The sequence below is a fragment of the Talpa occidentalis genome, unplaced genomic scaffold (genome assembly GCF_014898055.3).
Source record: "Talpa occidentalis isolate TD23 unplaced genomic scaffold, MPIMG_talOcc4v2.1 talOcc4.6, whole genome shotgun sequence".
NCBI lineage: Eukaryota > Metazoa > Chordata > Mammalia > Eulipotyphla > Talpidae > Talpa > Talpa occidentalis.
Window position 1 is genome coordinate 87,087,350 of NW_023604972.1, and position 21,847 is coordinate 87,109,196.

General features: G+C 38.2%; 1 long non-coding RNA gene and 1 pseudogene across 1 annotated transcript in view; one reads left to right on the top strand and one right to left on the bottom strand.

Moving 5' to 3' along the window:
- Positions 1-8,379: 8,379 nt before the first annotated feature.
- Positions 8,380-10,367, top strand: LOC119260413 (peptidyl-prolyl cis-trans isomerase A-like; annotated as a pseudogene).
- A 5,217-nt stretch (positions 10,368-15,584) lies between these two features.
- Positions 15,585-21,847, bottom strand: part of LOC119261027 (uncharacterized) — a 124,363-nt gene continuing 118,100 nt past the window's right edge. The window contains exon 6 of the long non-coding RNA XR_008549104.1: positions 15,585-16,926. This is a non-coding gene — a long non-coding RNA (uncharacterized LOC119261027). The remainder of the gene's footprint in view (positions 16,927-21,847) is intronic.

A 21,847-nucleotide genomic window follows, 5' to 3' on the forward strand; every position in this document is an offset into this window, starting at 1 on the left:
GGAGATCTACCACAGTTCAGTGGCAGGGTAAGATTGCATTATAACATTATGTAAGTTTCAGGCAAGCATTATTATAAATCGGCATCTATACATACTATATTAAGTTCACCACTGAAAGTTTACTTCTATCTTTCACTAGACAATTGACCCCTTTTACCCAATTGGCCTTCTCCCTTCCCCCTTCCCTTTTGGTAAAGTAGTGGTTCTTTCTGACAAAAGAGAGCTCTTATGTCCCCTCATTCTGGGGCTGGCAAATTTAAAAAGCGGGAGTCAACAGGCACAGACAGGCCAAGGCAGTGTGCTCAGCTGAGGCAGCACTATCACATGAGGCTCAAGCCTTCTGGCGTGTTCCTGACCCAGACAGGACTAAAAACCTCAATGAAGTGGCTGGGACCAATTTAAAGTCTACACCTACTATTACGCCAGGTGCTTGGGGTGGGGGCTAGGGGATGGAAGGGGAAAAGTTACAATCTTTTAGGCTGAAAAAACCTCCTGTCCCTGTATGACTAAGGCTGCAATCACACCACAGGTGCCCTGGAGGGAAACTGAAGTCAAGAGGTTTCTCTAGCTGGGTGTTTCCCCATCAACCTTGAATGCCAGCTTCCTTTTCCACCACTGGGAGACTACTGCCCCCTTCTCTGCTTCTCACTCCATCACCACAGGCACAGCTTAGCAAGATTGGTTCTGATTCTTTCTTTAGGATAAAATCTCAAAACTGACTTGCCAAACTCAGAGATATATGTATTTGAAAGACTTAGTAAAAGTTGTCCTTGGGATGGACACAGATTTGCCTTCCCAGTTCTCCTGACTTGGAAGAAGGCCTTCTGCTTCACAGTAATACTGCCCAGAACATCTGGTCAGAGGAGACTGACCCAGATCCCTGATCCCAGAGCTCAGATGGTGACCTGACCTACAAGTGAAAGGACTCCAGCTCTCTGACCCATAAGTGGTTCAGGGATAACCCAAGCCAGGCTGAGTTCCTGGAATTTCCTCAGGACTTTTGCTGGAGAGTTTAAAAGGTGCTTCCTAACAGGCAAATCTACAGAGCCAGAAAGCAGATTAGTGGTTGCCCAGGGCTGAGTGTTGGGGGGAAATGAGGAGCACTGCTAATTGGTATGAGGTTTCTTTTGTGGTGATGAAAATGCTCTAAATTGATTGTGGGAATGGTTGCACCACTCCTTTTACTAAAAATTATTTAATGGTGTGCTTTACATGAGTGAATTGGGATGGTATAGGAATTATATCAATACAACAGTTATTTTTTTTAAAAAAGATACTTGCTCTTTAATTTGATGTAGTCCGAGCTGTTTATCTTTGCCTTCACTATCACTGCTTTGGGTGATGTGTCTGTAAAGATGTCTTTGATGTGCAAATCCCGTAGTGTTTCGCCTATATTTCCTTCTATGTATTTTATGGTTTCAGGTCTTATGTCTAGTTCTTTAATCCATTTTGAGTTGATTTTTGTGTATGGTGTGAGGTAGTGGTCAAGCTTCATTCTTTTGTATGTTTACAATAGCTAAGCTTTGGAAACAACCCAAATGCCCAAAAATAGATGACTGGATCAAGAAGATGTGGTACATATATACCATGGAATATTACTCAGCATTCAAAAAAGATAAACACATGCAATTTGCAGCAACATGGATGGCACTGGAAGGGATCATGCTCAGCGAAATAAGCCAAAAAGAAAAAGAAAAATACCGAATGGTCTCACTCATAGCAGGAATCTAGGAAACTTAAATAAGGGACCAGGAAAATGAATATAAGAAAGTGAAAATCAAAATCAACAAAAAACTATGAACCAGAGACACTTTTTGGGGGGTGGGGGGCGGGAGGGGAAGGATTGGGGTCAGAATGGGGCATTTGCAATTGTATGGGGGAATATAAAAATAAAATTTAATATTTAAAAAAAAAAAAAAAAAAAAAAGATACTTGCTCTCACTTTCTCCCTTTCTGGACAGCAAGCGGTAAGGATAATGGAGAAGGGTCTATCTCTTCACCATGTAGAGAGCCTGCCTGAGAATACAGCCATGCAGAGCAAGCAATGAGAGATAGAGGGGCAGAAACAAAGAAGAAAAATCATTTTACATCCACTCCTCGAGCTTCTTGGCTGCATGAAGGGCCCCACTCCCCCCTTTTTTGTTTAAACTAGTTTAAGCTTAGCTTCTGCTACAGTCCAGCTATAGATTTCCCAAAAGGCTGTTGAAATGAGTCCTGTTACACAGTTATGATTGAGAGTGCACATCCCTTAAGCCCCCAATGACACCAAGAATTATTTTTAATGATAGTTTTGTTCATAGATAGGCAAAAAATATTACAAATCTGAGCTATCTAGCAACGTTGAACATTGGTATCAACCCTTATTGTTTCCTTCTTTATTGTCTATTTTTGCAGGAACTATGTATAAGACAATGTTAGTAAACTTTCTGTCTGGCTATTTTTCTAGTTTATCTCTTGGTTTTAGAGTTTTTATACGCAATAGTAAGTGTAATGCATGGAATCTAACACATATTTCTTTCTAAGTCTATTATTTTTATATTAATAAAGTCTTCCTCCATCCTGAGACTAGTCAAATATTTGGCATGTCTTTTCCGACTAGTTTTTAGGATCTTATCTGATATTATAGGAACTTAGTATGCATTTTTATCAAAAATAACTCACTGTCATAGTATTCATTAATTCTTTTTCCAACTGATTTATGATAGCATTTATATAAGATATTAAATTCACTAACATAGCAGAGTTTCCTTCTTGACTATGCATGTGGTTATGTTGAACTAAGTATCAATCTTGAGCAATTATTATTCTGCTACTTTACTTACTCTGATATTGTAATACAGTTTTGGGCTATTTTTATAACAAAATACATATAATATCATAAAATGTACATTTTAACCACTTTTAATTGTACCATAGGTAACATTAAGTACATTCACAACATTGTACAACCTCAGCACCATCTATATCCAGAACTTTTTCATCTTCCCAAACTGAAGCTCTATACACATTAAAACCTAAACACCCACTCCCTCTCCCTTTTACCTCTTATAACCACTATTCTACTTTCTACCTCTATGAATTTGACTATTCTGAACACCTCATATAAGTGTAATCATATATTTGTCCCTTTACGACTGGTTTATTTCACTGAATAATGTCTTCAAGTTTCATCCATGTTGTAGCATGTATAAAAATGTCCTTCCTTTTTTTTTAAATAGCAAATTTTTTTTCTTTTTTTGTTAAATAATAAATTTTATTTTTATATTCCCCATACAATTGCAATCCCCCCCATTCTGACCCCAATCCCTCCCCTCCTGCCCCCCACCCCCCAAAAAGTGTTTCTGGTTCATAGTTTTTTGGTTATTTTGATTTTCACTTTCTTATAGTTATTCATTTTCCTGGTCCTTTATTTAAGTTTTCTAGATTCCTGCTATGAGTGAGACCATCCGGTATTTTTCTTTTTCTTTCTGGCTTATTTCGCTGAGCATGATCCCTTCCAGCGCCATCCATGTTGCTGCAAATTGCATGTGTTTATCTTTTTTGAATGCTGAGCAATATTCCATGGTATATATGTACCACATCTTCTTGATCCAGTCATCTATTTTGGGGCATTTGGGCTGTTTCCAAAGCTTAGCTATTGTAAACAGTGCTGATATAAACATAGGGGTGCAGGTGTTCTTTGGAATTGATGTTTCTGTGTCCTTTGGGTAAATACCTAGGAGTGGAATTGCTGGATCATATGGAAGCTCTATGTTTAGTAGGTCCAGAAATCTCCACACAGCTCTCCATAGTGATTGGACCAGTTTGCACTCCCACCAACAGTGCAGAAGAGTTCCTTTTTCTCCACACCCTCGCCAACATTTTGTTGTTGCTAGTTTTTTTTAATATGTGCCATTCTCACTGGTGTAAGATGGTATCTCATGGTAGTTTTGATTTGCATTTCCCTGATTACAAGTGATGTTGAACATTTTTTCATATGCCTGTTGGCCATTTGCATTTCCTCTTCAGAGAAGTTTCTTTTTAGCTCTTCTGCCCATTTTTTGACTGGATTATTTTCTTTGTTGTTGTTGAGTCTCATCAGCTCTTTGCAGATTTTTGTGATCAGTCCTTTATCATTAGTGTTGTGTGCAAAAATGTTCTCCCAGTTGGTGGGGTTTCTCTTTGTTTTTGTTATTGTCTCTTTTGCTGTGCAGAAGCTCTTTAATTTGATGTAGTCCCAGCTGTTTATCTTTGCCTTCACTATCACTGCTTTGGGTGATGTGTCTGTAAAGATGTCTTTGATGTGCAAATCACGTAGTGTTTCGCCTATATTTCCTTCTATGTATTTTATGTTTTCAGGTCTTATGTCTAGTTCTTTAATCCTTTTTGAGTTGATTTTTGTGTATGGTGTGAGGTAGTGGTCAAGCTTCATTCTTTTGCATGTAGCGACCCAGTTTTCCCAGCACCATTTATTGAACAAACTTTCTTTGCTCTAATGCACAGTCTTGGCTCCTTTGTCAAAGATTAGTTGATCATAAATCTGTGGGTTTATTTCTGGATTTTCTATTCGATTCCATTGTTCTGTATGTCTGTTCTTGTTCCAATACCATGCAGTTTTGATGATTATGGCTTTGTAGTATAGTTTGAAGTCTGGGAGTGTGATGCCTCCATTCCCTTCTTTTTTTTTTCAGGAGAGCTTTGGCTATTCAGGGGTTTTGGTGATTCCATATGAATTTCATCAATAATTGTTCTATTTCTTTGAAGAATGACATTGAAATTTTGATTGGAATAGCATTGAATCTGTATATTGCTTTTGGTAGGATGGCCATTTTAATAATGTTTATTCTCCCAATCCATGAGCAGGGGATGTCTTTCCATTTCTTTGTGTCTTCTTCTATTTCTTTTAACAGTGTTTTATAGTTTTCTTTGTATAGGTCTTTTACCTTTTTTGTTATATTTATTCCCAAATATTTGATTTTTTTTTGTTTCGATAATAAAAGGGATGGTTTTTTTTATTTCTTCTTCTTCAGATTTATTGTTTGTGTATAGGAAGGCTATTGACTTTTGCGTGTTGATTTTGTATCCTGCCACTTTACTGAACTGATTGATGAGTTGAATTAGTTTTTCTGTGGAGTTTTTGGGGTTCTCTATGTATATTATCATATCATCTGCAAATAGTGATAGTTTGACTTCTTCTTTTCCTATTTGGATTCCTTGTATGTCTTTCTCTTGTCTTATTGCTCTAGCTAGGACTTCCAGAATTATATTGAAAAGCAGTGGTGAGAGTGGACATCCTTGTCTTGTTCCAGATCTTAATGGAATTGCTTTCAGCTTTTCAACATTGAGAATGATACTGGCTGTTGGCTTGTCATATATGGCCTTTATGATGTTGAGGTACGTTCCTTGTCCTTTTTAAGGTTAAATAATACTGGGTTATATAACACATTGTGTTTATATATTCATCTGTCAATTCATCTGCACATTTGGAGATTTTTGGTTATTGTGACTAATGCTGTTGTATGCACTGGTATACAAGTATCTGTTTGATTCCTCACTTTCAATTCTTTTGGTTATAGATCCTGAAGCGGAATTGTTGGTACAAATGGTAATTCTATATTTAATGTTCAGTTTTAGAGGGACTGTTATGCAGTTTTCCATAGCAACTACACCATCAAACATTCCCACCAGCAACACACAGGGTTCTAATTCCTCCAAAACCACACCAACACTTGTGTTCTGGTTTTTGATGATAGCCACCCTATTAGGTTGAAGTGATTAATATACTTTAATACATAATAGTACATGTATTCTCTCATTTTGATTCTTTGTCCAAAAAATTTTGGCCATTTGCTATCTTCTTTTTTCAGAGTGACTTTAGAATTATTTTCAAGTTCCCAAATATTTTATATGAATAATAGTTAGATTCCTATTAAACCTTTGAAGAAAATCAACATAACTCATATTTAGCCCCATCTACCTCCACCAAAAGAATATAAAATCGGGCCTCCCTGGTGGCACAGTCTTTTGAGAGCAGCACCGTGAAGCCGTCCGCAGCCTCTGCAGCGCCAGTTCAATCCCAGCCAGCGGCAGACCTTTCCTGTCTCGCCCGCTGCTCCCCTCAGAAGTGTATTTCAGTCAGTCTACCTGTTCTGATCCCCTCTCTGTCTCTGGTGAATTCTCTCACCCTCCCACACATCTAGCCTGTACCCCAGTTCTTGTAAAAATAAAATAAATCTTTAAAAAAAAAAGAATATAAAATCCCTTATTAGTAAAACTTTTGTTTTCTTCATACTGGACCTAAACATTTCTTGTTTAAAAGTTAACCCAGGTTGGGGTCTCCCTGGTGGCATTGGGGTCACCACTCCAGTCTGAGTTCAATCCCTCCAGGGAGCTAACCCACATATGGCACAGCAGACCGATCCAGTCTCATCTGCTGTTCCCCTTAGCAGTATATTTCAGTAAAATCTTCCTGTTCTGCTCCCCCACTCTGTCTCTCATGAATCCTCTCACCCCCTCCACCTCTGGCCTAGAAGAACCTCAGTTCTTCTACACAAAAGTTTAAAAAATATTATCCCAGGTACTCCAAGGTTGTGTGCTATTGTAAATGGAATAATCGGCCTCTTTTTAGAAAATAACTTGTAGAGGAGAAGCCCTATCATCAATATTAACACTCATTGTGAAGCACCTGCTATTTTAAAATCAGTGATAAAGGTCAGTATGCCTGTCTTCTATATAAAAATTTTCTGTAACAAAAATTTACTGTAAAGAAAACAGGTTAAAACTTCATTGAATTGCCTCTTATAAAAGTCCAGAACATTTAAATCATGCCTAAGGAGGCAAGTAAAAATGTGGATAATTTAATGTTTATTATAGCTATCATTAATTTTGAATCAAATTTATCATACATGAATTTTCTGTGTCCTACTTTTACCTTACATTACTTTGGTTTTTCCTTGTGAATTTATATTCACTTTATCACTTCATTAATTTACCATTTTAATTGTTGCTAACGTTTACACCTGTGTCTCTTCTCCACAATATATTTATATATCTGTGATTTATTTACTATCAACTCTTTGGTCTGAAAAACAATCTTTAATTTCACTATAGCTGCTAGGAGGAAATATGATTCACATTATAACAATTTATACTCTAAAATACTTGACTCTACTCTGCAATTTCCTTGTTCATTGCATAGGAGATTCCATTGATAAAATTCTTTGCTCATGTGGAGGGAACTGTCAGCTCTGTTCTCGGTGCTGAAACAAGAGTGGCCATATAATAACACACCAAAAAGCGTGTATGGTTTATGAAATTAAATGTACATAGCCAGTTCCTCTGTAAATATATGAAAGTTGTCTTGTCCCCTTCCAAAAACAGCTTAAGAATGTCAAGAAAAAACGTAGTACCTAATGCATCTTCCTCCTTGACATTTTTCCCTTCACAAGGGAAAACTTTTGTCAAAAGAAGCAGTCTAGGGCCTCCCCTCGTGGCGCAGCGGCTGAGCGCTGGGTTGCGAAGCTGCCCACAGCCTCTGCAGTGCCAGTTCGATCCCCGGCCACAGGGTGAGGGTCCCACATGGCATGTAGACTTCTCCTGCCACCCACTGCTCCCCTCAGCAGTGTACTTCGTCAGTCTGCCTGCTCTGCTCTCCCCTCTGGCTCTGGTGAATTCTCTCACCCTCCCGCGCTTCTGACTGTACCCAGTGCTTGTATAAATAAATAAATAAATCTTAAAAAAAAAAAAAGAAGCAGTCTACAGGGTTCTATGTCCTGACGAGGTTACACATCAACCCTACTTGCCCCCATCTTCACCTCACCACCGGCACCTCAGAGTCCATGAAAAGTACATAGATTGTGGCTTCCCTGTTTTTTAAGAGTCATACTTTTGGCCAAAAAAGAGCAAGAAAGGGTATTTTTGGTAACGGAAACAGAAACTCATCCAGGTGAACAGTGAACTTCAGTCAAGTCATTATAAACCCTTGGATTCACACCACCCATTTTATTATACATGTTTTCCTCCCCCACCATTAACTCCACTCAAATTCCAAGCCTCTGATGTGCACACAACAGGTCAAATAACAATAATATAAACTCCTCAGAGTTGGACCCCCAATGCAATATAAGTAACAGGCATGATTCTTTTCCATGGTTCTACTAATAGGTCCTTTCTGACTATTAAAACCTCCATCTTCAGAACTGGCAAAGATTATGCTAAGCTAAATAAGTCAGAAGGAAAAATATAAATATCAGATGATTTCACTCAAATGTGGAAAGTAGGGAAACAAAACAAAGGAACAGACAAACATAAGCCAAACCCTACAAATCTGACTGCAGAACCAGAGCTACGAGAAAGGAGGATGTGGGTTCAAAGTGGGGGCAGTAGGGGACACAGTGAAGTATGGTGGAGTGTTACTGGGTCTTTGATGGTAGGTGTGGTGTGGTAACACACATTTGAATGGGTGTGAACATATAATGTTAAAACATTTGCAATGTTGTAAACCAACATGACCTGAATTTTAAAACTATGAAAGTGAATAAATAATAAAAATCTCCAACTTCAGAATAAGACTGATGACATTTGGGGTATACATGTTCCAACTTTGTACCCTGGAGTACGATACATTTTGTTTATCAAATTAATAGTACCAATATTTTTTCTGTGGAAATATATAGTATCACTTATTAGTGATTAGGAAAGGAAAAAAAGATCCAAATCAACCATTAACATGCTTTTAGTGCTCAACACTATAAAAATAGCTACCAAAATTGTATCTATGTTTGGATGTTGGGTTGGAAAGACAAATTAATGACTACTCAATGGAATAAAAAAGAAGAAAAATCATCTGAAAGATACAAACCCATTTCCTCAATTTCCAACAATTCTACAATTCTACTTAACGAAAAATCTTGTTTCTCTGTTAACTTGCTTCCACTGGCTGTTTTTGCAACCCAAAGTCAAACCATATTCTCATGAAATGATCTTAGCACTATATAATTTGATTTGCCTAAAAAGCATAAACTAAATAGTAAAAAGAACCTTTACTTGAAATATTAGAAAAATAATGGCTGTTGTGTAAAGACAAGCTGCATAAATAAAGCTTATGGCTTAATTAAGATCACCAATGATCCTTTTTTTTTTTTTTTTTTTTTTGTGGGACCATCGCCGGCGGCTGGGGAACCAACCAGGGCTGCAGAGGCTGCCGGCTGCCACGCAGCCCAGAGCTCAACCGCTGCACCACCAGGGGAGGCCCGATCCTAAGTTATTTTTAAGTGAATCTTTTAACTGACATTTTAAGCAACCTACGCCTCTGTTCATGAATAACTATAAGAAAGTGAAAATCAAAATCAACAAACAACTATGAACCAGAGACACTCTATGGGTTGTGGGGGGCGGGGAGGGGAGGGATTGGGGTCAAAATAAGGGGATTGCAATTGTATGGGGAATATAAAAATAAAATTTATTTTAAAAAAAAATCTTACAACATCGCTGTATCAATCAGAATAAACTACATTCTACTGTGATAACATATACCCCCAAAATATCAATGGTTGACAAAAACAAAAGTAAATTTCTTGCCTACACTATATGCCTACCATGAGTAAGCCACAGCTCAGCTCTCTACACTGTCTTCACTCTGGGATCAGGGTTGACAAAACAAACTTCATCTGAAACATTGCTACTGGAGAAGGTATCACAAAAAGGAAAATGAGAGTACATGAAGCAGGAACTAACTCTTAAAGCATTGGCCCCAAAATGACACATCGCTTCAGTTCAAATTGCCAAAGCAAGTCAATTGGTCGCCCGAATTGATCAGAGGAGAGATGGCCTTGCAGAAACAGCCCCCTTCAGACTTCCATTGTCACAAAGCCATGGTGAACCTCCCCACACCCCATTCTTCAACATCGCTGCCCACCCCAAGCCCCTGGTCTCCATCGCTTTCAAACTATTTGCAGACAAAGTTCCAAAGACAGCAGAAAATGTTCTTGCTCTGAGCACTGGAGGTGAAAGGGTTTAGTTACAAAAGTCCCTGCTTTCAGAGAATTACTCCAAGATTAATGTGCCAGAGTGATGACTTAAGCAAGGTGGTGACTTAACACACCATAATGGCACTGGCAATAAGTCCACCCATGGGGAGAAATTTGAGGATGAGAATTTCATCCTGAAGCATACACACCCTGGAATCTTGTCAATGGCAAATGTTGGACCCAACACAAATGGTTCCCAGTTTTCCATCGGCACTGCCAAGGCAGAGTGGCTGAATGGAAAGTATATAGCCCTTGGCAAGGTGAAGGAGGGCATGAGTATGTGGAAGCCATGGTGGGTTTGGGTCCAGAAACAGCAAGACTAGCAAGTAGATCACCATTGCTGACTATGGACAAATCTAACAAATTTGACTTGTGTTTTACCTTAAAAAGAGAGAGTAAGAGAGAGCAAGGATATACAATCATCCTTTTAATCTCCTTACCTCTAGTCTAGTCTACCTCCTGTCAAAGCCTTCACCCTCATTGCTCCCTAAGGATCCTCTTCAAATGTGACCATATTCTGCCTCTGCCCAGAAATTCTACAGCTGAGTTTCTCCTATTGGTATATGCATCACCACTGGCATGTGTACCAATGAGCCAGAGAGTTCTAGAAAAAGACATAACTTTTCCAGAATGCCAATTTTACCTGAAGACTTAGAGATGTACATTAATTTTAAATAAAATAAACTTGAATATGTTATTGAGTAAGACAGAAACTAGCAAGAGTTTCTTTAAAAAGTTGGTATTTGAATCAGGTTTTATTGGACAACCCCCACATCTCAAGGGTCATCACTTTCAAGGATGATAAAATATAAGAGGTTTAGAGACACATTACCTTACATGTCACACATTTTTAAAGCAGCACCGCCCATTATGCTAACCAACCACTACATGTGGTTATTGAGCATTTCAATTGTGGTCAATGAGACTGAAAAACTGAACACTTAATTCTATTTATTTTAGTTAAAATTAAATAGCCCACATGTGGCTAGCAGCCCCTGTATTAGACAGCACTGATATAGAACATTTTGTCTTGGCAGAATAATGGCCTTCCAAAAATATCCTATGTCCTAATCCCCAGAACATGTGACTATGTTACAATACTTAGCAAAGGGGAATTAAGTAAGCAGATAGAATTAAAGTCAATAAACAATTTCACCTTAAAATAAGGAGATTATCCTGGATTATCCATGTAGGTCCAATGTAATCACAAGCATCCTTAAATGTGGAAGAAAGATGCAGAATAGCCAGTATGTTATGATGTGATGTGGGAAAAACTCAACAATCATTTCTGGTTTGAAAATGGAGAAAAGAACCACAAGCCAAGAAATTCAGGTAGTTTTTTGAAGCTAAAAAAAAGGCAAGGAAATCAATTTTCCCCTAGAGCTTCCAGAAGGAATAGAGCCCTTCTGATACCTTTGTTTCAATCCAGTGAGACCCAACTTGGACTTCTGGTCACTAAATAAGTTTATGAGCTTTAGGTCATTAAGTTTGTGTAATTCATTATGGCAGTAGTAGAAAACTAGTACAACATTGTTACAGAAACTTCTTTTGAATGTTGTCATTCTAGAATCATTTTCTACAGGATGTTTTACAGCAAATCAAAAACCTTGCTATCTCAATTAATTGTAACACCAATTTTATGAGGCGAGTATTATCATCCCCACTTAATAGATGAGAAAACAAATACGCTGAGAGCTTTTGGTGATTTGGGCAAGAGTAGGGCTTCATATCCAGATCCAAAGCCCTGTACTACCTCTCCCCTGAGTCCACTGCACAGAGAGGCGCTGACTCAGTTGGACCAGGCTAGCCACAGGTAGGTCCAACTCCAACGCAGTAGGAGCAGGGACTCCTACTACCATTCCTCTCTCAGTTCAAGTCTGAAACCAATGCCCTTTCCTTGTTTCCCCTTAGCACAGCTGAAAGAAGTAGTTGGATTAAACAGCATTAACTAAAATACCAGTGAGCTGGGGAAAATGCAAAAAGGATCAGACAGAGACACAAAGGGATTTCACCCCAAGAATCTCAGTAAAACCATAAAATGAATTCTACCAAACCTTCAAAGAGGAACTAAAACCTACACTACTCAAACTCTTCCAAAAAATCAAAGAGGGTGGAAAATCCCCAATACATTCTATGAAGCCAACATTACCCTAATCCCAAAACCAAACAGACTGTACAAAAAAAAAGAAAACTATTGACCAATATCCCTAATGAACAAATTCTAAACAAAATCCTAGCAAATCAAATATGGCATTATATTAAGAGAATCATCCACCATGACCAAAATAGTTTCATCCTGGAGATGCAAGACTGTTTCAACATATACAAATCAATCACTAATTGACTAAAGCAATCTTAAGAGAAAAGTAGAAAAATAGGGGTATCACACTTCCTAACTTCAAACTATACTACATAACAACAGTATGGTATTGGACCAAAAACAAACTCAGATCAATGGAACAGAATAGAAAGTCCAGAGATAAACCCACACAAATATGGAGAATCTTGGACAAAGGAACCACAGCCACACAATGGAGGGGGAAAAAAGCCTCTTTAACAAATGGTGTTGGGAAACATGGACAGTCAGATGCAAAAAAAAAAAAAAAAAAAAAAAAATGAAACTAGATCCATTCTGAACTCCATACAGAAAAATTAATTCTAAATAGATTAAAGGTCTGTATATCGGAAGTGAAACTAAGAAATCTTCAAAGAAAATATAGGGGACACAGCACAGGGCATACACCACAAAAACGTATTCATGGATTCAACTCCAATGGCAAGGAAAACCAAAGCAAAAATAAACAAGTAGGACTATGTCAAACTAAAAAAAATTTGTACTTCAAAAGAAACTACCACAAAACAAAAAGGCAAACTATTTGTGCATAATACATATCTGAGAGGGGGCTAATTTTCAAAATTTACAATGCAATAATAAAATCCAATAATAAAAAGACAACTCAATCAAATAAATAATGGGCAAAAGACCTAAATAGACACTTTTCAAAAGAAGACATTCAGATGTCCTACAGATACATGAAAAATTGTCCAACATCACTTATTATAGGAAAATGCAAATTAAAATCACAGTAAGATATCACCTCACCCCTGAGAACAAATGGAAAGAACAAACAACATTTGCTGGTTTCCATTCAGTAAAGTAAAAGGAACTCTCATCTACTGTTGGTGGAACACAAGTTGGTGCAGCCTCTACGGAAAATGGTATGGACATTTTTTAAGAAAATAAAAATGAAAATCTGTCTGATGCAAAAATTCTGCATGGTGCAGAAAGTTAGGTATTTATGCTAAAAATATGAAAACTCTAATAAAAAGGAAGATTTACATACACCTATGTTCACAGCAGCACTGTCCACATTTGCCAAGTTATGGAACCAACCCAAAAATGGATCAAGAAACTGTGCATTATATACTCAATTGAATACTACATGACTGTTGAAAAAGATGAAATAGTGGCCTTTGGGACAAAAATGAATCACCTTGAGGTGATTTAAGTGAAATAAGTCAGAAAGTCAAAGATATAGGATGGTTTCACTCATCTCTAGAATATAAATATCCAAAAAAAAAAAAAATACACACGGGGAAAATACAGCAGGAATAAATCTTAGACTTAGTGAAAGAATGGTTACCAGAGGGAAAAACAGAGTGGATGAAGAAGGGGATGGAGGAGAGAGGCAGATGGGATATTGGCATGAGTACTTTGGTAGAGGGTGAATGGAACATATGCACATATGTAGAAGCAAAAATGCAACCCAAAAATTAAAGGGGAGGAAAATAAACCACTTTGCTGGGCCTCAAACCTCCCCTCCAGTAGCTACACTTGAACCAATATGCAAGGCTTGGTGCAACGTTATTTATTTGGAGTTATTCATGTTATTTACTTGGGGTTCTTACCTATGGACTTCCCTGACCCTAGATCAAAATTATAGCTTGTTTTTATCCCTTAAAATGTAAGGGGTAGCTATGGAATTAATCCATCAATTATTGTCATCTAGACTACAGTCAGAAACAAACTCAGTTCCTACTTTTTCCTCAGAATACAGGGGCACCCTAAGAAATGATCCTATACATGCTGACCAAGTAGTTCCTAACCCACCCAGTCCCATGATCCACCCTTCAGGTTCACTCTCCCCTTCTCCACATGCCCCACCCTTCAGGGACATGGTCTTTTATAATTAGAGTTTTAATATTTAAAATTAGTTTATGCATACAGTGACCACAACACAAACAGAGAGCAGAAGATTATTCTTTCACAAGGTCTTTCCTAGTATTTATACAAGTCTTCCTAATATAGCTGTCTGTTTAATAAGGGTGGTCCAAATATGCTTTAACTCCTTAGAACCTAGAAGTGTACAAACACATACTCTAACTCTTATCCCTAGAGATCCCCATCTGCCATTGCTCCAAATGAAAAACAAGATCTTTAGCAAAAGCCAGTAACAAAATATCATTAAGCACTATTATTATTTTTGCATATAAAAATATGTTTATTTAGCTCTTTTTGTATTCCAAATGACTAATTTCTCTGCATAATGAAAAACATCAGATTATTAGATCATACAGATTGGACATTACCAGATTTAGAAAACAACATAATTTTTAAAGGAGCTGATGGATAATATGCACTAACCCTTAATGTCAAAGCCAAAGATTGAAATTCTGTACAAACGCACAGATCCATTAAGAGTCATTTTCAATTATTAAGAAACAAAGATCTGTAGTCTTTGTAGAAATTAGAAATGGCAGAAAATAACATCAACATTCATAAATGCTACAATTAGGACCAATAAAATTTTTAAATCAAATTAAAATTGGAGTGATGATAATAAGAGCAATGAAATTTATGTAGCACCATGTGGTTCTACTTCCTCAAAGAAGCCCCTGAGTCCATTATTTTACAGGAATGAAGAAATCAGTAGTCACTGTTTGCATTTTACAGGACACTGGAAGAAGATTCACCTCTACCAACAAGGAAATGGATTGAAGATCTTCACATTCTGCTTCTCCACACCCTCATAAAACCCAGCCCCTCTGCTTCACACAATTGTCAGTTCTAGTGGTGGGACTTAGTAAATACACACCCTCAACTCCAAAAATTATGTACACAAATTCTACTTTAATTTTTTCATTCAAATTCAAAAGATTCACAACCCCAGGCAGACTCTTAAGGGCCCTATAAGCTAATTCTAATCTAAGAAACCTGCTTTAGGGCCTCCCCGGTGGCGTAGCGGTTGATCGCTGGGTTGCGAAGCTGCCCGAGGCCTCTGCGACGCCGGTTCGATCCCCGGCTGCTCCCCCGCCACCGGAGGAGGGTCCCACATGGCACGCAGACCTTTCCTGCCGCCTGCTGCTCCCCTCAGCAGTGTACTTCGGTCCTTCTGCCTGCTCTGCTCCCCACTCTGGCTCTGGTGAATTCTCTCGCCCTCCCGCGCTTCTGACTGTACCCAGTGCATGTATAAACAAAATGAACAAAACAAACAAATAAATAAATAAATAAATAACATGCCTCTATAAAAAAAAAAAAAGAACATATAATTTAAAAAAAAAAAAAGAAATCTGCTTTAGATTTATTTTACTTTTCCTTGATACATGGGATTAAAATTAACTGGTTTCCCAGACAGGGAAAGAAAAATACGGTATTGTCTTGCTTATATGTGGAATCTGAAATAATATCACAAAAGCAGAGGTAGTTGCTAGGAACTGGGAGCCGGGAAGTGGGAACATGAAGGTCAAAGTATATGAAGTTACAGTGACGCAAGATAAATAAGTTCTGGAGACTGACAATTCAACACAGTGCTCACAGTCAACAATTCTGTGATGTATACTTAAAATGTGCTAAGAAATAAATCTTACATTAAGTGCTCTTATCATTAAAATAACAACAACAACAATAATAATAGAGGTGGGGAGAACGGCTGGAAAAAGATAGATATGGTGATTCAGGCCTCAATGGTGGTGAATGTTTCACAGAAGCATACAGTGAAAATTAATACACAGAACCCCTATTTAGGTACGATCAGGCAGCTAAAAAAGAATTCTCACACTTGTAGTCAACAAACGCCAGGATCCAACCTGCCTTGCACCTCCAACAGAAAATGATGTTGCTTCCCCACCCCAAAAGAAGGATGAAGTAGGTTGCTCTTGGTGTAGTAACATCCCTTCTGAAAGCTACAGAAGGTGCTGGCTTGAGGCTGCACTTTCCAAATTGACTTTTTGTTGTTTTTTTCTAAATGAACCCATTTTGTTGATGAAATAACTGATAACTTTTTTTTCTGAGGTTAACAATAGTTATCCCCAAACTCATGGAGTTTTATACATGACACATATACAGCTTGAATGTCAATCATACTTCAATAAAATGATTTTTAATTCAAAATTAAATTAAATTAGCAGGCTTCCCTCCCAGAAGTTAAAGCGCAAAGGAACGCAGTGTTACTAATTGATGTTGTTGGGTATATTGGCCATATCAAGACAGGGAGAGACCTAGAGTGTTACTTGGCCAGAGAAGAGCTTGATGAGAAAGAATATATCTGCATGGAATTATCACTGGGCAGGGTATCTCATGCATTAGGCTGTCCTGACACTGTTCCTGGATACTGATACACCTCATCCTAACCTGAGTGTCCTGGACTCAGTTCATCCCCATCACACAAGACGGGATTTCTTATCTGATGCATGTTTCAGAACTAAGAAACTGTAGCAATCCATGAATGGAGACGGATTGTCCCTTCTTTGTGGGTCTTGTTTCACACATATCTTTTCATCAGTCCACTCCAGAATGCTCCCTCTCTTCCCGACAAGGATTTAAGTCACTGATGTAGAAATCAGGGATAGTGGGGTCAGGAAGGGGTAACATGAGAAGAAGGAATTATCTGGTGCCCTTCTGTTGTAGCAATTTGTCAGCCTAGGCAAAAAAAAAAAAAAAACCTGTCACCATAAGAGAAGGATGAGAAGTTTCGCAGGAAAAACTTTCTATCAAGAAAAGCATAGCTATCACCAAGATTTCTAAATATCATATCCACAGTAATGTCTTCCTGCCATTTCTCTTTAACTATTAGATCTCTCCAACTATGGTTGTTTACATTATATTTTTGAGATGTTTCAATTTTTGGTAAGGAAACATTGAATATATAAGAAATAAACTCTAAACACAGAACAAGGGAAAAAGGCCAACAAGGGAGCTGAAGGGGAACAAGCAGGTGAAGCCAACAGGTGTACTGGGAGTCACCTACTGTGAATGTTATTTTGAAGGATGAATTTATTTATTTTCTATAAAAATGTAAAGAATTTGCTTTTATAATTTTTATTGCAATAACATTGCATTATAAGATTATATACATTTCAGGGATGCACCATTATATATCAGCACTTGTATAAACTATATTAAGTTTTCCACTAAAAGTCTAATTCTGTCCTTCACCAAACAACAGACCTCTTTCATCCGCTTGGCCCACTCCCCTCCCCCCTTCCTTTCTGGTAACCACTAATTTGGTCTTAAAGACTAAAAGTTTATTTTTATCTTATTTAGTTCATTTGTTTATTTGGTTTCTCTATATACCACTTATGAGTGAAATCAAACTGTGTTTGTCTTTCTGTGTCTGACTTATTTCATTGAGCATAATGCCCTGTAAGTTCATCCATGTTGCTGCAAATGGCAGGATTTCATCTTTTTTTTAGAGCTGAGAAGTTAGTATTCCATTGTGTGTCTGTGTGTGTGTGTGTGTGTGTGTGTGTGTACACGCGCGCACGCGCATTATCTCACATCTTCTTTATCCAGTCATTCATCAATGAGCACTTAGGTGGTCGTATATAATGCTATAACACAACTTGGTTATTGTATATAATCTTATCTATTGTATATAATGCTGCATACGGGAATGCTATATATGGGAATACATATATCTCTTTGAATCAGTGTGGGGTTTTTTTAATAAATACTCAGACATGGGATGATTAGATCTTCAGAATTTCTACATTTAATTTTTATATTAATATTTTTGTTGAGGTAATACTGGTTTACAACATTGTATATGATTTAGAGGTATAGGATCACACCCTTCCTGTGTCTGTTACCACAGCCTACCCACCACCAAGGCACCATAGTACATTCAATTTTTTAAAGAACCTCCACTGCTTTCCATAATGACTGCATCAACTTACATTCTCACCAACAGTGTATGAACATACCTGAAGGATGAATTTCAAATGAAGCCTCTTGTGGAAGAAAGGTTTAAACGCCTATAAATCAGGGGTCCCAATTCAGAACTACTACTAAATTCTTTTTTTCCCAATATTTATTTATTTATACAAGAACTGGAGGGTGCAGAGGGTGACAGGATTCACCAGAGACAGAGCAGGAAACAAAACAGGCAAACTGACTGAAATACACTGCTGAAGGGAGCAGGGCAAGACAGGAAAGGTCTGCCGAGCCATGTGGGTATCCCCGTGGCCGGCAGGGATTGAAGCGGCACTGCAGAGGCTGTGGACAGCTTCATAGCCCTGCACTCAATCACCTGCACCACCAGGGAGGCCTGCAGAACTGCTATTAAATTCTACTGCAGATTCTCAAAACTAAATTCATTTCATTTCATTTTAATTTTAAAAACAAATACTTTCAGTTAGGTGGTGGTGTCAGGAGAAAAAAAAAGGATTGTGCACCAAAAGATTTTCAAATTCCTGCTCTAGAAAGTATTAAGAGCAGTTTTTCTCAAACCTGGCTGTACACTGGAATCTCCTGGGACCCACTCCTAGAAAGTTTTATTTAATCTTGACTCTTGACACCCAGGCATCAGCATTAAGTCTGAGAAACTCAGTTCTGAAAGCTTTTTATAACAAATGTGTACTTAAGCATTAAATATTTTCTTTTTTTTAAAGATTTATTTATTTATACAAGACCCAGGGTACAGGCCAGACGTGCAGGAGGGTGAGAGGATTCACCAGAGACAGAGTGGGGAGCAGAAGAAGCTGACTGACTGAAACACACTGCTGAGAGGAGCAGCGGGCAAGACAAGAGAGGTCTGTCATGCCACGTGGGTATCTCCGCGGCCGGTGGGGATTGAACCAGCACTGCAGAGACTGTGGACAGCCTCACAGCACTGCACTTAATCACCTGCACCAGGGAGCCCCCAGCATTAAGTATTTTCTTTTTTTTTTAATTTTATTTTTATATTCCCCATATAATTGCAACCCCCTTATTTTGACCCCAATCCCTCCATTCCCCCCCACCCCCCATAGAGTGTCTCTGGTTCATAGTTGTTTGTTGATTTTGATTTATTTTTATTTTTTCTTTCTTATAGTTATTCTTTTTCCTGGTCTCTTATTTAAGTTTTCTAGATTCCTGCTATGAGTGAGATCATCCTGTATTTTTCTTTTTCTTTCTGGCTTATTTTGCTGAGCATGATCCCTTCCAGCTCCATCCCTGTTGCTGCAAATTGCATGTGATGAGACTCAACAAAAACAAAGAAAATAATCCAGTCAAAAAATGGGCAGAAGAGCTAAAAAGAAACTTCTCTGAAGAGGAAATGCAAATGGCCAACAGGCATATGAAAAAATGTTCAACATCACTTGTCATCAGGGAAATGCAAATCAAAACTACCATGAGATACCATCTTACACCAGTGAGAATGGCACATATTAAAAAAAACTAGCAACAACAAAATGTTGGCGAGGGTGTGGAGAAAGAGGAACTCTCCTGCACTGCTGGTGGGAGTGCAAACTGGTCCAACCACTATGGAGAGCTGTGTGGAGATTTCTGGACCTACTAAACATAGAGCTTCCATATGATCCAGCAATTCCACTCCTAGGTATTTACCCAAAGGACACAGAAACATCAATTCCAAAGAGCACGTGCACCCCTATGTTTAAAGCAGCACTGTTTACAATAGCTAAGCTTTGGAAACAACCCAAATGCCCAAAAATAGGTGACTGGATCAAGAAGATGTGGTACATATACACCAAGGAATATTACTCAGCATTCAAAAAAGAAAAAAGTATTTCCTTTTTTAACTTCTCAAGAATCATGTTCAAGTTCTTTTTGCTCCTGACTTCTCACTTAAAGTTCCTACATCCTCAAGCGATCAGCGAGAGGAAAAGAGATGGAACATGGGACCTCCCCTGTAGCAGTGTTTCCCAGAGTCACAAGCAAGAGGTGGAGTTGAGGGCAAGGATGAGATGCACAATTTCATGCCTCCCCATCCACATCGCTGCTCACACCTGCCCATTGTCTCAAAAAAAGGATGTGATGACTGAAACTCATTTACCTCCCCATTATTCCTGCATTATCATTGTTTGAAAATGCCATTTCTCTTTAATTACCCCTGCCTAAAATAAATGAAGGCAAGAGGAGACAAAAAAGCTAATGCAACATTCCAGCAGGGCCTGGGACTTTCTTAACATCATTGTGGTGATGTGTTATAAAATGCAAATTGCAGAAAGGGGGCAGTAATTTGTTAATAAACATGTTAATTAGGCAGAGCAAATGCCATTCTGCATGGAGGAGAAAAAAATTCACCCATTGTAAATTCCATGCACAGCAGATTTCAGAGGGCAAAATGTAGTTAATAAAACTACCTTTATGTTTTATCTTCCTGCTCTCAAGCATAAATAGCTAATAACCAATTTACATTAATGGCATGGGCACAAATGTAAATTAGCCCCTTTTTGGTTTATATTACTGCAATGTAATCCTAATGCTAAAGTGTTGCATTTGGCAATTTCATTAAGAGAAAGATCTGAGAACCCGATACAGTCCTAAGGCCTGCTTCAAGGAATTTTAATATGAAACCAAAATTACACTGCACATCCTTGTTCACCACGTGGGAATTTCCAGAACGGGCTCTGCTATCAAATATTTTCCCTATCCATGACTAAGTCCACAATCCCAAGCTCCTGTGGGTGTTCAAAATGTCCTGCTCGCCAAAACTCGCCTCCCAAGCCCAGGGTTGCAACAATATGGTCCTTGTGCAAATGCAGTCTGGACTTTTGCTCGATTTTCTTTGCTTGCCGACCAGTAGCCGCTCTGACTTGACAACAAAGAGACCCCTGTATCAGCTGGACTTTCATGGATCCAGGTGGCTGAAGGGAGGAAGACCTTCAGGGCCTTCTGAGACTGTGTTCCAACTAGCCACAAACATCGAATGCAAGTGCTAGCAAAAGTTAACAACACTCATTTGTGCAGCCTGCACCAGTGGAAGTTTTCCATTTCTGGCTTCATTCATCTATAACCTCTCCTACTCACAGAGTCTTTCTGTAGTCATGCTGTGCAAGCAGCTACTGTATATACCAAAAGTTAATTTTACTACACACTTCAGTGTGTCGCCAGAGGTGCTATAAATCACGAACCAATTTCCAATTTTGTCATGCCCTACTTGATAAGGATGTGAAGCATTCTTTCCCCTGATATACATGTTTTTAAACATGAGGATTAGAAGCAGGAACCCATCTCTTGATGTTCAGTGAAATACTAACCTTCCTTTTCAAGAAAAGTTGACCCCTGCAGGTCCTATTAGATTAAAACATCAATGCATGCTTTCTTTAGTTTGGATTTTGGATCCAGAAGCTGCATATAGGACTTTATGCTGCAGAATATCTCCTAAGAGAAGCTGGATTTTGAGGGGGTTTTGGTTTTCTTTTTGTAACTTTAGCAAATAAATCATTTCAGATGAAATACAGGCTTAGGAGGCAGTTTTATTCTACTGTGCTGCATTTTTTAAAGATACATGGTAAGATTCATACACTCATTCTTGGAGGTGGAAAAGGAGACTATAGCATTGCTTCCACAACTTTTAGTCTTAATTCAAATACTTTGAGAGCTAGCCCATTTCAAC